This window comes from Tiliqua scincoides, chromosome 4 (genome assembly GCF_035046505.1).
Source record: "Tiliqua scincoides isolate rTilSci1 chromosome 4, rTilSci1.hap2, whole genome shotgun sequence".
NCBI classification, from domain to species: Eukaryota; Metazoa; Chordata; class Lepidosauria; order Squamata; family Scincidae; genus Tiliqua; species Tiliqua scincoides.
This window is the reverse complement of record NC_089824.1, coordinates 224,208,352-224,227,748: the sequence shown is the minus strand read 5'-3', so window position 1 is coordinate 224,227,748 and position 19,397 is coordinate 224,208,352. Positions and strand designations below refer to the sequence as shown.

The 19,397-nt window shown below is 48.0% G+C and overlaps 1 protein-coding gene across 4 annotated transcripts in view; it reads right to left on the bottom strand.

Moving 5' to 3' along the window:
• NCOA5 (nuclear receptor coactivator 5) overlaps positions 1-19,397 on the bottom strand; it is a 29,879-nt gene that overhangs the window by 6,124 nt on the left and 4,358 nt on the right. The window contains exon 1 of one of the 4 annotated variants that reach the window (XM_066626337.1): positions 5,494-5,706. The exons of the other annotated variants lie outside the window; for them this stretch is intronic. The gene's annotated coding sequence lies outside the window, so the exon portion shown is untranslated. Of the gene's footprint in view, positions 1-5,493; positions 5,707-19,397 lie in introns of those variants that run through there. 4 annotated transcript variants of the gene reach the window in all.

The window sequence follows — 19,397 nt, the reverse complement described above, 5'->3', positions numbered from 1 at the left end:
CTGTTCTCCTGGAACCTACAGCCGAGGAGCCTTGGAGAAAAGGCAAGGCCAAACGGGCAGGTGGCAAGCTGGCCCCTAACCCCACTGCCCAACCAAAAAAGGTTGGCATCTTTTGGGGTCCCCACAGCGGTCATGTTCCCTTGGCATGCAACTGCCAAGAAAAGGAAGCCAGAAGGATGGGGGGGGGGAGTTACTCCATGCAATCACACATTCCAGTCCACTAGAGTGGTGAAGGATGAAGGACCAGGTGGAAAATGGTTGCCCACACAATGGTGCCCTGTAAAGTCGCCCCCTCCACACATGCCAGCAGGCAGCCTGGAGCAAACCTGAGGCTGAGAGGGCCATCGTCATTGCCTGTTCCAAGAACTCTCAAGATCACTCATGGGAGTGGTGAACTCACATACACTTGCAAAGGAATTAAAGAACAATTATGAAGGGAGAAGAGCAGGCCAAGGAAACTTTTAAAAAAACAAAAGAAGCTCCTTGATGAACTGCAGGCACCTTTCACTCACTCCAAAATGCTACTTCTTGGTTGAGCTACCCGAGTCACGCTTAGCAGCTGTGGTGATAAGCAGCCTTGCCAGAGAGGTTCCCTCTCCCCAGAGACTCTTCCCACACTGTCACTTGGCTTCACTCAGGTTCGCCATCCAAACCCACCACTGGAAGACTTTTATTCAGCACTGAGGAAGGTGCAGCAGGACAAGGAACAGGGGGTGTTTGTCCAGATCTGGCAGACACAACTAGATCAAGGGGCTACTTTAAACTGGGACGCTCTCTCTAATACTAGTAGTCAAAAGGAACAAGACAAGCCGAAGAAAGAACGCCCAAGCTGCATGGACCAGTGTGTCAATGAAGCCCCTCTACACCAGGGGTGTCCAAACATTTTGGCAGGAGGGCCACATCATCTCTCTGACATTGTGTCAGGGGCTGGGGGAAAAAAGAATTAATTTACATTTAAAATTTGAATAAATTTACATAAATTAATTTATTAGCGATGGAACTTAGCTCAAGGGCTATAAAAGATCTTGCCCAAAGCAGGGCCAGCCTTTCCTTCACTGCCACTGCTGCATCACAGATGTGATACAGCAAGTAGAAGAGGGAGCCCTCATCCCGCAGCTCAAGTGAGAGGTTGAACAGTGCTCCTCATGTTGAGAGCAGCTGCGTCAGGCAGCATGGGCTCCAGCAAGTCTCTGAAGGGCCAAAGGCTCATTGGAGACTGGGGGCTCCCTACAGGCCAGATTGGGAGATCCCGAGGACCACAAGTGGCCCCCGGGCCGGGGTTTGGGCACCCCTGCTCTACACAGGGGTGTTCCTGGTCACCCTGCTGTCTGGGGCCAAGGGATAAAGTGATGCCCCCAGACAGGAAGCAACTGCAGTGACATAGTCACGTCACCGCAATTACTTCAGGTATTACTGAGCCAATCTGAAGGCCGCCCCTTCTCCCACTTTTTTTACAAGGGGAAGAAGCTGAACCCTCCAATCAGCACAGATTCATTTTTTTTTAAGCAAAAGAGCCAGCAGCACTGCAGGCATTTTTTGCTTTGGGGGGGGGGAACCACAGGTGGTGGCATGGGGGGCAGTGGATGGCAGTAGTGCCCCCCGCAGAAGTGCTGCCCAGAAGCACTTGTCCCCCTTGATCCCCCCTAAATATGCCAGGGCGTCTATACCGCAGTGTGCAGCCAGAGGGCACATCCCCTCAGAGCAGCCATTTTCAGCCTTGTTGAGCTCACAGCACACTGTCAAAGCACTAAAATTGTCAAGGCACACTCCCAGTTTTTTTACTTACATTAAATTACTACATTACAATAAATTTTAAATTAATATAATTAATACAATTAAATCATTACATGACAAAGGGCACAATCCTAATGACTCAGGGCACTACTCAGAAGTAAGTCCTATTTTGTTCAATGGGGCTTACTCTCAGGAAAGTGTGGTTAGGATTGCAGCCAAAGACTAGGGGGGACATTGGTGGGGAATGTGCCTGTGAGTCTTACTTCTGAGTAGACATGCCTAGGCTTGGGCTTTTGGTTGTACTCTTTTTTCTCAAATACAGGAGCAGGCCATTGGCACTTCCTCTCCCCCACCCCACCCCTTCCCACAGGCACATTCCCCCCTCCTCTCCTAACTGCAGTTAGCACCTCTCCTACTGTACCTCCCCTCACTCATCCCCACCTTCCCAAGGTCCAGAATCACTTGCCTCACATTCTCTCCTCCCCACTGCCAACTGCTTGCTCCTGTATTTCAGAAAAAAGTGTTACTAAAAGCTCAATCTCACGCATGTCTACTCAGAAGTAAGTCCCCTTATAGTCAATGGGGCTTACTCCCAGGAAAGTGGGGCTAGGAGAGGAGCCTGAGAGCTCAGCCCATGCATGTCTACTCAGAAGTAAGCCCCATTAGAGTCAGTGGGGCTTATTCCCAGGAAAGTGTGGACAGGATTGTGGCCCAGCGCCCTTCTTCTGAAAGGCAAAGGAAAGGCAGGGAGGGTCGCTTTGGGGAGCTGCAGGCAACTGTGGCAAGGAGAAGGGACTGTTGTGGACCCTGAGCCAAGCCAGCCCATTCTTAGGCTGGCTTCCTACCTGCTTGCCTGCCCCTGGCTCCCTCCTTCTCACTCACTCTGCCCAGACCTCCTCCAGGCTCCTCTGGCTGCCCAATCAGCACGTGGGGCAGGCAACAAGGGGCCTCATACACAATCCTAGGCGTGTCTACTCAGAAGTAAGCCCCATAATAGTCAATGAGACTTACTTCCAGGTAAATGAGGATCGTGTTGCAGACTTCCTCTTGCTCACAGCAGGAGATGCAAAGCAGCCCTGGCTGCTCCTTTTCCACCACTGCCACGTGAGGGTCAAAGCAGCTGCTTCTCCTGCGCTTGGCCGCTGCCTGCCCCCTCTGGCCCTGCAGCACACCTGAGGCTGCCTCACGGCACACTAGTGTGCCGTGGCACAGCAGTTGCAAACCGCTGCCTCAGAGAGAGAAGAACTTCTTCCTTCAACAGATCTATTCACAAGTCACAGGTTACACTGTTGCTGCAAACTCATCGTCATACTGTAACATTTCTCTTAAAACATTAATAACCGCCTTTCTATCAAAATACTCCAGGTATAACCAAATACTCCAGGTATAACCAAATTCTCCACGGATTTTTCACCAGCAGTTTATCTCAATGAGATGGGAAGAGCCCTTTCAATTAAAGGAAAAAATGTCCTTTAACAACAGTCTCACTTACCATTGTAACAGAGGCAGACAATCTCTCTCCAGGCACTTAGAACAGCTTCACTAGGAAGCAAGTGACCCTTCCTCCCCCTCCCCAAGCACGTGAAAGAATGCAAAGTGGAAGTGAAAGTGGAAAGTGGAAGGGAAGGGTCGCTGGCTCAGAGTGAAGCCTTTCTAAGCGCCTGGAGAGAGACTGATTGATTGTCTGCCTGCAGTCTCTGTTGTGCATTGCAAAAGTAAGCAAGGCTATTTTTAAATCGCTGAGCAAAGGAGCATAGTTTTAAAGTGGATTTCCTTTAACGCAATTTTTGGCATCCACGGGGGTTCTGGGAACAGAACCCTCCTGGACACTGAGACTCAACCTGTACAAGCACATGAGGCTTCAGTGGGTTAACCTGTCCTAGACAAACAGATGAAAAGCCCACCACTCCAATTGATCAGTTCTCAAAATAAGTCCTCCCCCAAACAGCACAGGCTGCCTCACTCCCAGTCATGTGCACAGGGCTGCAGCCACAACCACAAGCAACGCATGCAGCATGCTGAGCCCCATTTTTTCATTACGGGTGGAATCCTGACTTGCCCTTGGGCCGGCTCAAGTCCCTTGCGCTGGCCCAGGAGAGTCGCAAATGTGCCTAAGGCATGTTTGCACCTCCTGGAGAGTTGGCTGGGCCGGCTTGTGAAGGTGCGATGACCCATGGAGGTTGAATTCAGCCTCCACGCAAATGGAGGGAGTGAGCCTTCCGTTGGCCAAGCTCAGCAGAGGCAAGGCTCTGTGGAGGGCGGGGAAGAGATGAGAGGGAAACGTTCTGGGGGAGGGAAGGCAGAGGGCGGTCCTGGGGGCAGGTGGGGAATGGGAGGAGGGGCTGGGATCCGGCTCTTATGCCAGATCCTAACCCACATACCCGAGCAGTGCGGAGCAGCTTCAAGTCACTCCACTCTCCTTGGACTTGTGCCACCTTAGGAGATGGGGCAAGTCCGAGGAGATTCATGGGGCTTGTGCTGGATACAGTGCAGACTTCCTGGTCTCCTCAGAAAAATGCACCTAACCATAGACACAACAAATATGCTTTGCACCTGATTTATGGGTCGTCGTCCCCCGGTGCGTATAACTGCAGCCCATAAATCTGGGTCCAAGACTCTTGGGGCTTTAAAGGTAACAAGCAGCATTTCAAGATATGGAAAGGACGAGACCAGCAGCCAAGTGCTGCAGCTGGTAGAACAGCAGAGCCACGTCTTCCAAGGAACGAGCACCATCCAAACACACTTTGCAGCAGTATTTTGTGTCGGGGAGTGTCGAAATGGCTCCTTGAAGGCAAGCCCATTTAGAACGCATCCCTCTAGTCATCCCGTCTGGATCTAGACAAGGCCTGCAAACTTGTGGCCGTCCTCTCCAGATACAGGCACAGGGGCACAGAGCCTGCAACTACTGAACTGTCTTGCTGGGATGGGACTGTCAGGCACACTGTGGCAGCCGTTCCAGTCCTACCTGGAGAGGAGGTACCCAAAGGCAGCTTGGGGAAGAGGGGTGGAGTCCAATGGGAGCAGAGCTCCAGGACTCCTCCAGCAGCAGGAGCAGCCAGATCAGATCGTGGTCAGCAGGAGGGGTCAGATGCCGCCTTTGAAACTTTTTCCACAAGGACCTTTGCTGAGGAAAAAGCATCAAGCTCAGTGCAAGACAAACTTGAGAAATCTGCCTGGGGCAGAGGTTAGTATTTAGGCCACAGTCTTTCCTAAGGGCGACCTGAGAGACAGTTTGCATTTAAATTAAGGCTACAGTCCTATGCGCATTTATGTGGGAGTAGATCCTACTGAACACTATGGAATTTACTTCCAAGTAAATATGTACAGGGTAGCACTTTAACAGCCCAATCCTATCTAGTGCAGAAGTACAGCACTCCCACCAGCCAGAAAGCTGCGCACCTCCAGCAATGTGGCACAGATCAGACACCCTCAGCGTATCCTCGCCATTCATCCTCGCACTTACAGTTCATTTAAAGATCCAGCTAGTTTCATCCCAGGTCTCTTTCCAGCTCGAGAGGGACAGACACCCCCCCCCCCACACACACGCCTTGTGCCAACTCTGCTCTTTGCTCCTCAGCACCCTCTTGGGCACGGCTCCATTTTGGCTAATGATCCAAATCACCTTCAATGAGGTGCCTTGTCAAACTCTCAAAGAAACCCAAATGCAAGAGATCAACTTGCACCCCTAAGCCGCACAGCTTCCTCACATGCTTGACGTCTTGAGATATGCATAACTCCCCTTGCATGGGCAAAAGTTACCTTGCTTAATGTGCTCCACTTAAGGACAGCTTCTTCCTATTTGCTCAGTAATCTGGCTCTCTGGATTGTTTCCACACTGCTTCTGAAATTCAGCTGAGGGTGTATTGCCAACAATTCGGCCGTTTCATTACCTCAGTCCGCCTGGGCTCTCAGCCAACTACTGTCCGACTCCAGGGACTTCCTGTGTCCACTACTTCAAAGGCCATGAGCAAACATGCTCCAATGTTACTGAAGTGGGGCCCCAACGACCTGAGTGAAGCCTGGTGCAAAGAAGTCCAATAGCGTCCCTGCAACCTCTGGGGTCCTAGAGAGGCTCTTAAATTCTCCTTCTCATTTCAAGTGAAGATCTGCAAACTGGCTTTTCAGCAGACAACAAGCAGAGGACATAAAAGCCAAGGCTGTTAAGGGACGGCGGCTTAAGGTCAACTTTGGGAAGTCTGGCTTTGCTGCTCATGGTAACATTCAGACTCAAAGTACATGCACAGAACAAAAACCCATCACCAGAAGCAGCAGAAGAGACAGGACCAAAAACAGTATCAGAGTGCAGTGCCTGGATCTGCTCTTCTCAAGCAAGGTGCTGGGGCACAAGCATCCCTTGTGCACCAAGCCTGACCCACCTACTCAGATAACAAAGACTGCCAGGCTCACGACAAGTCAGGCTGTCAGCTGACAAAAAGAGTGTGCCCTCCTCCACTCCTGAGGCACTGGGCCGAGTCCAGCACACCTTGACCTGGAAGGAAACCAAAGTGCTCAGGCTTCAATGCCCAGCAAAAACATAGTGCTGTTTGCAGAAAGCTCTCTCCTCGGTGACCGCAGGTCAAAAGGCAATCTGAGGCTGGGTAGCTTGCAGGCAGTGGCCCACAAGGCAGGGAGATGGGAATGTCGAAAACAAAACAGGGTCCCCTTCGCTCCACCCCATGGGGGGAATGGTGCACAACATCCTCTGCCGTATTGCCCACTTCAGAACAATCAGTGACCTGCTAGGAACAACATCTGAAGAATTCAGCACAAAGGCACTGTCTGGAAGAAATGCCTTGCAGTCTTCTGCAGATGTAACCTGGCTTCAGCCTGGAGCATCCATAGGAGCAACCTGGCGATCAGGTTCCCACAGCAGCCTCATCATGGAACAACATCCAGGTGCACTGCTGGTTCTTCAGAGGGAGGGTGGGGCCAGATGCAACTGAATGGCTGTGCTTTTCTGACCTCTTGAAAGCTCTTGGGAAAGCATGCTATTCCTCCCAAAAAACCGTGGGTCTGAGGAGATCTGAGGATCTGTGATCAGGATCCTACAGGATCAGGATCTGTGCACGATCCTACAGATGGTGCACTGGGTTTCGGAGAGGAAGGGCCCCGCCAGGGGTTGTTTTTTCTCCAAGGGAACCCAGCCATCAATGTCAGTGTTGGTGAGGATTCATGTTGAAACTAAGCTGTAGGCCCCAAGCAGGGAAGGACCTTGGTAGAACTAAGTGAGTATTGTTCCCCTGTGTGTGTCAATCAATGATTGATTAATTGACTGCCTGATTAAGCTTTTGCTGGAGGGAAGAAGAAGGAGGGGCAGGTTTTCCCCCTCTGGGAAGAGGAAGAGGGGGGAGACTTTCTCCTCTCATTTGTTTGCTTGTGTGAGAAGAAGCTTAGGAGGAGCTTGTTATGGAAATATGAGAACATAACTCTAACTTTAAAAATCTAAAACTTGTTGGATTACAAATTAATCATTTTGGGAAATAAACTTTGCTTTGAAATGCTCAGTTTCCTTTCCCTGATCTTGGAGAGGGCTGGAGATCTGCATTTCTTTGTTTTGCAAAAGTGGTTTCATTGTTAGGAATTCGGTTGATATAGCAACAAACGTAAGCAATAGAATCAAAACAAGAGAATAAGAAGAATAGAACATCGGGGACATCTAGTGGATTTAAAAAGACATTGCAAGGACAATGGTCATGGTTCAGGATGTGGACTGACCTCCCTGCATTACAATCTCTGCACATGAACTGGAGGTTGTCCATGACTTTGTGTACCTTGGCTCAACTATCTCTGACACTCTTTCTCTCGATACCGAGCTAGACAAACACATCGGTAAAGCAGCTACCACGTTTTCCAGACTCACAAAGAGAGTCTGGTCCAACAAGAAGCTGACGGAACATACCAAGATCCAGGTCTACAGAGTTTGCGTCCTGAGTACACTTCTGTACTGCAGCGAGTCATGGACTCTTCGCTCACAACAGGAGAGGAAACCGAACACTTTCCACATGCGCTGCCTCCGACGCATTCTCAGCATCACCTGGCAGGACAAAGTTCCAAACAACACAGTCCTGGAACTAGCTGGAATCCCTAGCATGTATGCACTGCTGAAACAGAGACGCCTGCGTTAGCTCGGTCATGTCGTGAGAATGGATGATGGCCAGATCCCAAAGGATCTCCTCTATGGAGAACTCGTGCAAGGAATGCGCCCTACAGGTAGACCACAGCTGCGATACAAGGACATCTGCAAGAGGGATCTGAAGGCCTTAGGAGAGGACCTCAACAAGTGGGAAACCCTGGCCTCTGAGAGGCCCGCTTAGAGGCAGGCTGTGCAGCATGGCCTTTCCCAGTTTGAAGAGACACTTGGCCAACAGTCTGAGGCTAAGAGGCAAAGAAGGAAGGCCCATAGCCAGGGAGACAGACCAGGGACAGACTGCACTTGCTCCCAGTGTGGAAGGGATTGTCACTCCCGAATTGGCCTTTTCAGCCACACTAGACGCTGTTCCAGAACCACCTTTCAGAGCGCGATACCATAGTCTTTCGAGACTGAAGGTTGCCAACTAGCCAACTAGCAAGGACAAGAACAGGACTTGACAAGTGAAGTAAGGAGGACGATACACTGAGGACATCTAGTGGCGTTAAAAATATTGCAAGGCAAAGGTTTGACTTAAAATTTCCTTGTGCAACTGAAAGCTGTTAAAGGCCAAGCAGATGAGAATACACAAAAGATTAGAAAATTAGAAAAAAAAAAGACAACAAAAGATCAATCTAGAATACTGGAGATAGAACAAAACCAATATGATGGAGAGGCAACTTTAATGGAAATTCAGATGGAGAGTGCAGCTCAAGTGGTGTGAATACAAAATGTACCAGAACAGAAAGGGGAAGATACAAGACATCTGATTGGTGATTTAATATCAGAGTGGATTGACACACCAACAGAGGAGATACTCATGGATCTGGACTCAGCTAGAAGAGTGAGCACTTTTTATCTAAGAAATCATGAACTACCAAGAGAAATCCATGTGAAATTCATCTGAACTTTTTACAGAGATAAAATATTGAAGATCTCACAGGAAAAGGAATGGATGGTGGAGGGTAGCAAAGTGAAAATTCTGAGACATGTCCCATGGAGAGTGAGAAAGAAGAGAAAAGAATATGAAGAGCTAGCAAAAATTTTAAGAGGAAAGCAAATACCATATAGATGGCTTCTCCCGGAAGGTATGTTTTTTCAATTCCAGTCACAGAGATATAATATAAATTCAACAATGAAAGCAGAAAACTTCTTGAGTACAGTGATCAGAGACGAGAAATGAAGAAAATGAGGAAGAGGAATTGAGAAGAAAAGAACTAGGAAGTGTAGAAATAGAGTTGGAAGAAAAGAAATCAAATGATTCAGAGACAACTGAGGAATCAGAGAAGGAAGAAACTAGAGGGGCCAGGAGGCACTCACTGATAGCGACAAGAAGACAAAAAGAGAAGGTGAATAGTAAAAAGAAACAGGATGGTTAAGGCAAGATGGAGTATTTACTCTGTCAACATAAATAGCTTAAATTTACCTCAAAAATGAAAGAAAGTCTTCCTTCAATTCCAAAAGTTATTTGCTTAATATTATCTTAGATATTATAAAGAAAATGATGTGTATTCAGTTATTATGACATTAACTGCTGTAAGAATTTTATATGCTAGATATTGGAAAGTTATTAAAATTCCAACGAACAATGAATTAATAGAGAAAATAATGAAAGTGGCGGAAATGGATAGGCTTACAGTGACTTTGGATCAACAGCGTAAATTGACACAGATGGAGCAATGGAGACCATTTTATGCTTGGTTGAAAATGGAGTTGTAAATGTATAAGACGGGCATTTAGATCAATATATTGTATACATGATATATTATACAGTATATGATATGATAGATAAATGATATTAAGAGCTTAAACAAGAAGAGGATCAAAATTAGAAGATATGTATTGATTGATTAGATATATTGATATATGATTGCCTGCACCCTCCAACGGTGTGTTTTTTTGTGTTGTGTATTGAGTTTGTGTTTGTTATATGTTTGTTTATATTTGTTGTTTGTTTTTATTTTGGAAAATAATTTAAAAATTAATTTAAAAAAAGAGCACATTCTTTGAAAGACCAATTCTGATGACTCCAGGGCAACTGTGTGGGCTCAGTATTGTGAGGCAGGGAAATAATGTCCCTTTGTCTCTCCCTTTGATTTGCTGCTCCTGCTGGTGGCGGTGGCTTCAGCAACCCTGGCAGTGTTCTGGAAAGGTAACCCCTGCTAATTGGGTAAGAGGCACTTTTTCAAGTGGGTGCTCCTTTTTTTAGCAGGGGGAGAGTAACTGGCCCATCTCACCCCAGCAGTGTCTGTTCTAGTAGCTGTCTGCTGGTATTCATTTGCATCTTTTTAGATTGTGAGCCCTTTTGGGACAGGGAGCCATTTAGTTATTGGATTTTTCTCTGTAAACCGCTTTGTGAACTTTAAGTTGAAAAGCGGTATATAAATACTGTTGATTGATTGTTGATTGAAAGGTTGTTTCCCTTTCTTAAAACTTGTCTCTGCAACACCTCTGCAGGCAGCAGCAGCAGCAGCAACTTCAGCAGTGCTTGGAGTGCTGGTAACTTGTCTCAGGGGCTGACTCCTACTCCTGGCCATTTTCTCCTTTAGAACACACCAGAAAATGACCAGGGGTAATTCCTTGGTGCATTTTAAAAGGAACCCCACCCCCCACCCCCGCTGCCACCAGTGCCACCAGGTCGCCAGTGGCAATCAAGCAAGTGCTTCATGCGCCACATTCTGAGGCAAGGTGTGCACACAGATCTTGGGCAATTAGCCAAAAGCTTGATCAGCACATTGTTTACTCTGATCTTCCTCTTTTGCAGAAAAGGAAAAAAAAAGTCAAAGCTCTCAAATTTTAATTCTATGATTAATAGTTTTAAAAGCATATTTAATTCCAAAATTGGTCTAGTGAGAATTTGCTATTCATGTCTCTAAAACATCCTAACCAGCCCATCAAATTGCAAAGCATAATTAATCTTCAGTTTCTGTAAAATCTCCTATAACACCCTCAGTCTGAGGCATCCGGACTCCCTTGGGAGGTGGGTATAGCCCCCAGGGGTGTCGCTAGGCATCTTGGGGAGAGAGGTGGCCATAGCTGCTTAGCTCAGCCGCACATGCTGCCTCCCTACTTGCTGCTTTTCCGTGGCTGTGATCGAGATGACGGGGCAGTGTGAGGTGGGGGGGCGTGTGAAACATGGTGGGGGGAGGTGGTGGAGCCTCCCCGGCATCTGGCTTACCTCCAGTGAAAGAGGTCGCCAGCCCAGCCATTGCAGCTTCCTGCACTGCATGCACTTGGGCTTCCCTCCCCATCTGGAGAAAGCTTGCCAGCAATTGCACTGAGCGCCGTGCAGAGTGTGACTGCTGTCCCAGGTTTCCCTCTCGGGTTTCCCTCTCAGTCTGGAGAACCTGGCTGGGCGGTGCTAAGCGTGCTTCCCCGTCGAGCCCTCTCCAGCGTCCTCTGGCACCAGAGAAGGCTCACTTAGAACGCACACAGCGCCGCTGAATCTCGTTGCCAGTCAGCCTTCTCTAGGTTCGGGCAGCCACAGAGATGCTGCATCTCATCAGCGCAGGGTGCACTCCTGGCAGGTTTCAAACTGGGAGGGAAGCCTGACCTAGAGAGAGCTCCACCAATAAGTGCGGGCAGCGCAGCGCTTCTCTCTGCTTGGGAAGGAGGGAGCCCAGCCTGCTCTTGGGGGGGGGGGTGTCCAAATGCCACAGCCTGCATTCCTCCGTCTTGCCTGGGGGGAATAGGGGTGGCACCTGCATGCTGGGGTGTATGTGTGTGAGCAGCCCCCATTTACTCTGGGGGTGATCTTGCTCTGGGTAGCTGCAATCCTTTCCACACTTTCCTGGGAGTAAGCCTCCTTGACTCAAATGGGACTTACTTCTGAGTAGACCTACATAGGCTTGGGCTCTGTTTCAGCTTAACCAAGGATCTTCACCTTTCTCTTTTTCCTCCCCCTTCAAAAAAGAAAAAAAAGCTGCTCTTGATCATTCAAGCTTTGCCTCCAAAAATTGATTAAAAAATAAAAATACCCATTCCTTTTCAGCCAGCCCCCTCTGAATCCTGGGCACTGGTGGCCAAGCTGCAGGCCACAAGAGTGCAAGGATGCATCAGTTGGGCAATTGCCATGATCACATTACAAGAGGATGGACAGAGTAGATAGAGAGATGCTCTTTTCCCTCACCTAACACCAGAACCAGAAGACATCTGTGAAACTGAGTATTGGGAGAGTTAGGACAGGCAAAATATTTCTTTACCCAGCACGTAACTAGTCTGTGGCACTCCTTGTCACAGGAAGTGGTGATGGCATCTTGCCTAGATGCCTTTACAAAGGGATTGAACAAATTTCTGGAGGAAAAGTCCATCATAGTAGGTTTCAGTAGGCTGCCTCAGAATGCCAGATGCAAGACAGGGCACCAGGACACAAGTTGTGTCTGTTGTCTTGAGTGCTCTCTGAAGCACTTGGTAGGCTACTGTGAGATGCAGGAAGCAGAACTAGATGGGCCTTTGGCCTGATCCAGTGGGGCTCTTCTTATGCTCTTAAGAGAAACTTGCACTCCCCAACCCTGATGGCCCCACTGACTCAAGCAGGTCACTTCCCTCTCCCTCCCCAGGTTGTGTTGCTGTTTTGTTCCAACTGCTGCCTCAGCATTCCAAGGCTCCTGGGGCCACGGGACATGCTCAGTCCTCATCAGGAGATTTGAGGGTGGGGGGAGGAGGTTCCTTTTCTTCTAATTTACAAACTTATCTGTATACCTAGGAAGCCCCCCACCCCAGTTCACAGAATTCACCATCCTAGCTGTGGGTAGCCCCATCATGCATACAAACTGACAGACACTCAAGCACCTGAGACTGCAGTTAGTACAGAGATTACAAAGAAGTATATACCACTTTTCAAAACAAAAAGGGAACAATGTTCACAACGCAAAAGAAAAAATGGTTCCCTATTCCAAACAGGAGGGAGACATTGGCAAGCAGCCCCTGTAAGGGTCCTGGGAAGAAGAGGGACTTTGACGATCCCCGTGCAAAACGCAAGTGCCCCAGTGTCCCTTTGCCCAGCAAACAGACCCCTTTGCCCTAGATTCCTTCTCAATCTACAGCTGCACGTCTGCAGGGAAGGATCTGTCTGCCTGTCCTTTAGCTCTTGCTTTAGTTCAGGGGTGTCCAAACATTTTAGCAGGAGGGCCACATAATCTCTCTGACACTGTGTTGGGGGCTGGGGGGAAAAATTAATTCACATTTAAAATTTGAATAAATTTGCATAAATGAAGGAACTTATATGAATGAATGAAGATCTTGCAGTAGCTCAAGGCCTATAAAAGGCCTTGCACAAAGCAAGGCCAGCGTTTTCTTCGCTGTCACTGCTGGATCACAGATGTGAAACAGCAAGTAGTGGAGGGAACCCTCGTCCCACAGCTCAAGTGAGAGTCAAACAGTCGTCCTCACAGTGAGAGCAGTTGCGTCGGGCCAGCATGGGCTCTAGCAAGTCTCTGGAGGGCCAGAGGCTCATTGGAGACTGGGACCTCTCCGCGGGCTGGATTGGGAGCCTGGGGTTTGGGCACCCCTGCTTTAGTTAAAACTAATGACATGCTCCAGGTGTCTCTGGGCTCTGACAGAAGGTGGCCAGACATGGATAAGACATCCACCGCATTTCCTGTTCTAGGTAAAACCCCATTGAACCAGAAAGCCCTTCACAGGAGAGAGCTGATGGGCACTGCCTCTCATACCTGCCCCAAACGCCAGGCTCAGGAGTTCAGAGTGCTTATCAGTGTGTGACTGCAAAACCCACCTCTTCCCACTTCCCCTTCATTCCCACAGTGCTTTCATACAACAGCAAGTAATCTGAATCACAGAATTGGAAGGGCCCTAATAGATCATCTAGTCCAAACCCTGCCTGTAGCAGGAAGTCCTCCTAAAGCATCTCCAAGGTGCTCTAGGAGTTACCTCCATCTGTTAGCTAAACTAGATGAAGTTATCATCTCCAGCTCTAGAAATCACAATCCTGCCCCCCCCCCCAACCTGGGCCTGACCACCAGCTGCAGTTGTCCAAAGGCTCGCAGGTCTTTTGCTACTTTTAATACTTCATGCTAGCTTGGTGGGCAAAAATGAACTTGCAAGGCACAGCCCTGGGCATGTCTCACCAGGTGCCATGGTGCTTATTCCCATGTAAGAGTGGACAGGACTGCTGCCCTATGCATTTTTTTCTGGGAGGGACCACCCCTACATGATAAGCAGAAGGTTCCTGTTCTGGCACCTCCAGGCAGGGCAGAAAAAAACTCCTCCAGGAGCCCAGGAGAGCTGCTGCCCACCGGTATTGACAAGACTGAGCCAGGGGGCCCCAGGCTGGGGGGCAACCTCCCATGTGCCTTCAGAAACACGCACAGGAGCACACAGGGAATTCTGACACCTCCTCTGGAAGGAGAGAGCGATGGGATTTTGGTGACTCCAGGTGCCACAGCACAAGGCTTGTGCCCACCAAAGCAGCCTGCCTGACCACATTGCAACTGGCCTGCTGATGGCCAGGACAGAACTGAATTTGCACCTGTTTTACTCACCCGGAAGACCTTCCCTTGTCACTAACAAATGCCACTGATGGGGGTTCATAATATTGTGCTTACCACATCAGCCAATATACATATATCTAACTGCCGAATGTGAGCTAGTTGGATCTGGGGGCAATCATTTTTATTTGGTTCATTTTTATTATTAATACAGTCTCACAATGGACGAAAAAACTTAGCACAGACAGACACGGAGCAATTTAACTACACCAACCTTTGCTGCAAGACAGCATGTATTTTGGATGGAGGGGTTTTGGCTGAAAATCCAGACTAGCCTCAGCCCCACCTCTAACCCACAATGGGCTACATTGCAAGGGTGTTGTAAGAAGCCACTGTCTCAGTCATCACCCAACTGACCTGGAACATGGAAATCCTGACCATTTTTGCTTCATCTAGCTAAACTGGCCATTCTGGTATTATCTCACCCTCTCAGTGGTAGAAACATGCACCTTCTACACTGTATTATTAATTTAATGATTTTTTTTCAATCCCAGCCTTCCTAGAGCAGCATATGGTGTTCTTCTACCCTCACCTGTTTAATTCTCCCTGTGAGGTAGGTTAGGCTGTGAAGCAGTGACTAGTTGACAGTCGCCAAGAAATTCATGGCTGAACACACTTGAAATGCGCTAGTCCCAGTGCACCACTCTCCACCCCAATACAGAAATATCTTGCAGGAAATGTAAAAGAAGGTGCTAGAATTAGATACCCTAGTTAAGAACATAAGAACAGCCCCACTGGATCAGGCCCTATAGAGGCCCATCTAGTCCAGCTTCCTGTATCTCACAGCGGCCCACCAAATGCCCCAGGGAGCACACCATTTAACAAGAGCCCTGCATCCTGGTGCCCTCCCTTGCATTGGCATTCTGACATAGCCCATAGTTGTTTAAAGATTTGCTACTTTTTCATGGAAAGATGGGAATGAGTTGGAGGGGACCTTCAGGGCCATCTAGTCATCTAGTGACAGAGGTCTGCCCGTGGCTGGGAGAAGGAAGGAAGAAGAAAGTGACTCCATTGCAGGCCAGCTGCAAGAGAGGAGGCAGCAAGACTGCTGGGGCAAAGCTGTTGCCAGGGGACTAACTGTTCTCCTCTTGTGGCCAGGTGATATCCCTTACAGAGGTCTGCCAGAGGTGCGAAGGGCAAGAGCGAAAGGGCTCTTTGCCTGTGGATCAGAGCCTGTGAACTCCAGGGCAGAGCATCTGGAGGCAGTAAGCATCTGGTAAGCTTTCTAAGGATCCCTAAACAAGACACAAACTATGCAGTCAGACAGCCAGCAGCAGGGTGGGGGCTATCCTGTTTTTTGCACTGTGTATCACATGTATGACTATACAGGTCCAGCCTTGTTATACACTGATCTTTTATACAAGGATTTGACTCAACGCGAACGGCCACTGCAAATGAGAAGGAATGTGCTAATCCCTGGAGAAGGGGGAAAATGCATCCTGTTAAAATCAGTTTAAAAACTGAACAGTCCTTTAACAGTAGCCTCCTTAATGAGGGGGGGAGGGAGGGAGGACAGCTGGCTGACAATCCATCAATTCTTCTCTCTCCAGGCAACCCCTCCTTCCCACTGAGCACATGAAAGAAAGGTGATCACTTTGCATTGGTGAAGGGAGGGGCTGAGTGAAGCTCCTTTCTAAGCTCTTTGAGGACAACTGATAGATTGTCTTCTTAATTTATCTTACATCACAAAGGTCAACAAGGCTGTTTTTAAATCGCTCTGAGCTATCTGTGGCAGATCAGGAGAGAGATCTTGGGGTGCTGGTGAACAGCTGGTGTCAACCCAAAGCAGGACAGCAGTGAAGAAGGCCAATTCTATGCTTGGGATCATTAGAAAAGATATTGAGAATAAAACGGCTAATATTATAATGCTGTTGTACAAATCAATAGTAAGGCCACACCTGGAGTACTGCGTCCAGTTCTGGTCACCACATCTCAGAAAGGACATAGTGGAAATGGAAAAGGTGCAAGGAGAGAGACTAAAATGATTACTGGGCTGAGGCACCTTCCTTATGAGGAAAGGTTACAGTGTTTGGGGTTCTTCAGCCTAGAAAAGAGGTGCCTGATGGGGGACATAATTGAGACACAAAATTATGCAGGGGCTGTTTTCCCTCTCACACAACACCAGAACCAGGGGACATCCAATAAAGTTGAGTGATGGGAGAGTTAGGACAGACAAAATATTTCTTTACCCAGTGTGTAATTAGTCTGTGGAACTCCTTGCCACAGGTAGTGATGGCATCTTGCCTAGATGCCTTTAAGAGGAAATTGGACAAATTTCTGCAGAAAAAGTTCACCACAGGTTACAAGTCCTGGTAGGTATGTGCAAGCTCCTGGACGCAGGCTGTGTCTGTTGTCTTGTGTGCTCCCTGAAGTATTTAGTGGGCCACTGAGACACAGGAAGCTGGACTAGATGGGCCTTTGGCCTGATCCAGCAGGGCTCTTCTTATGTTCTTACGTAGTCCAGCCGCCCGGCTGAAGCACGAAAACCCTCTTTAGAACATCCCCAAAAGGTGCCTGCCAAGCCTGAGGAACTGCAGCACCTGGTTTCATTATCAAACTACTTCTACTGTTAAGACATTTTCCCAGATACTGCACTGAAATCTCCTGCTCTGTTGCTTAAACAAGGGGTAAGTATGAGTCAGGTGACTCGAGTTTGCCACAAAAATCAGCGTTTTCCACTGACTTGTGTAAACTCAAGTCACACATGTGGAAGACTCAGCAAAACACTGAAGGGCCCCTGACCCAGCACTCGGTCCCCAAGCGTGCAGACTCGAGTCTGTGTCTGGGTGTGCTTGCTTACTGCTTTTACAGTGTGAAAAACCTCATGGGGCATCATTCAGACAGAGTGAGCATCATACAAGCTCCAGCCAGGAGGCAAGAAAAAGCTGCTTTTGCATCTGGGGTGGGGGGGAGAGGCTGGAGCAGGCTCTCTTGTCCATCTCTGACAGGAAGGAACTGATGATCATAGGACAAGCATGGGCAGTCTGGTTTTTTCCTTTGGATGAGGGAGGGCAGCAGGAGTAGCTGAGGGGGGTTCTTGCCTTGGAATTGGCTGAAGCAGCACAGGGAAGGGGGGAAAGGAAGCGCAGGGGATGGTCATAGCGATCACGCTTTCCAAACACATGGCTGCTGAGAGCTCCATTATTACTTGGGGGAAAGAAGCCCCACTGAATGACCAGCTGCAGTGGGACTACTTCTGAGTATCTCTGCAAAGGATCAGGTCATCCTGGTAAGCCTCACAGCTGCTACGTGTGACCCTCCTCCTTGCTGTTTCTGTCCTCACTCTCTCACAGTCTGTCCCATCCCCTGCCACCCTGTTTACAGATGGGATAGGGCAGCAGTTAAACAGAACTCACACACACCCTGGCAATGGCTCCGTTTTTTTCCCCAGTGTCTGACACGTGTATCAAAAAGACACACGAGAGTTTCCAAGTTGCAAAAATGATTCAGGCAGCTCGGAAAGTGCTCCCCTTATGACTCATTTTTGAGTCAAGTCACAAGGGGCAGAGATTCATGACTCGACTCAAGCCAAGCTGGATTTCCCCATCCCTGGTTTAAGCCCATTAGATCTAGTACTACTCACTGGGACAGCAGAGATCAAATCTTTGCCCCCTTCAGGTATCCGAAGAGCACTGACATGCTGTTCCCCTGCCTTCTCTTAACCAGGCTAAACATACCAAGTTCCCTCAACAGATTTGTTTTCCAGAACTCTGACCATATTCATGATCCTTCTCTGAAGCTGCTCTAGTCTGGCTGAATCCTTTGGCTGCATTAAAATCTAGCACCCAGAATTAGAAACAGTACTCTAGATGAGGTCTACCAATGTGGAACCACTACTTTTTGCAGCCTGGAAGCTATGGCTGTACTAATGAAGCACAAACCACATTTGCCTTCTTTGCAGCCACATCACGCTGCTGGCTCAGGTTCAGCTTGTATTCCACAGCAACATCAAGACCCTTCTCCCATCTTCTGCAGTGTTAGCTATTCCTTGCAAGTTGGTGCATCTAATAATGTAATAAGGACTCCTTTCAATGATTTATATTTTTTTATTAATTTATATCAATTTCATAACTTTATTTTTACCCCTTCATCAAAGCCATTGACAAAAATGTTGAAGAGATCCAGGCCCATGACAGAGCTGGGGTCCTGCACTCGAGACTGCCCTATGGGGGGGGAGCACTAGGGAAGCAGGAGGAAAAGTCCACTTCCTAAGGTTTAGGTAAGAGGTTCCCCTTTGCCTTGTAATATTATGTTTCCTGCTACCTGAAGATATTTGGGTATTTTTAAAAAATGTTTTTATGTAAACTATGAAGTCTCACATCTGAAATACACATTTCTTCATGAAACCAAGAATCACACTTCCATTATAGTATTCATACCATCAACATTTCAATCGTCATATATGAAACAAGAACTGCCTTTATATATTAAATGCAACAACCCAGTGTTTCCCAAACTGCTGGTCCAGACCCACTAGGTGGGTCGCAAGCCAATTTCATTTCAATATTTTACTTTTAATATATTACACTTGATGCTCCCATGGCATGTGTCTACATTTGGAGAAATGTTACAGATCTGTACTTTGAATAGGCTACAATGTATATGCTTTAAACAATGACAGTGGATGGGACTTACTCCTGGGTAAGTGTGGGTAGGATTACAGCCTAGGATTGTAAAAAATTTCCCTGCTTGATGATGTCACTTCCAGTGGCTCCTGACAAGATTCTTATTCTAAAAAGTGGATGTTAAAAGTGTGAGAACCACCGCATCAACCCAATACTTACCATATATACTTGTGTACAAGTCAAAAAAACTTATGCCTTAAAATTGACCCTGAAAACATGGGTCGTCTTATGCACAGGTCAATATGGTGAAGGAGGCTTCAAGGAGCAGTTGCTTGGTGAGGTGGGAATGGAAGCAGGACATGGGGGGGGAGGAATCATTTTACTTTTCAGTAATTGTTCTAAAGTAGCAACAGAAAGCAAGCAAAAAAGGTAGCCATTTTAACGTCTTCTCCAAACTGTAAGATG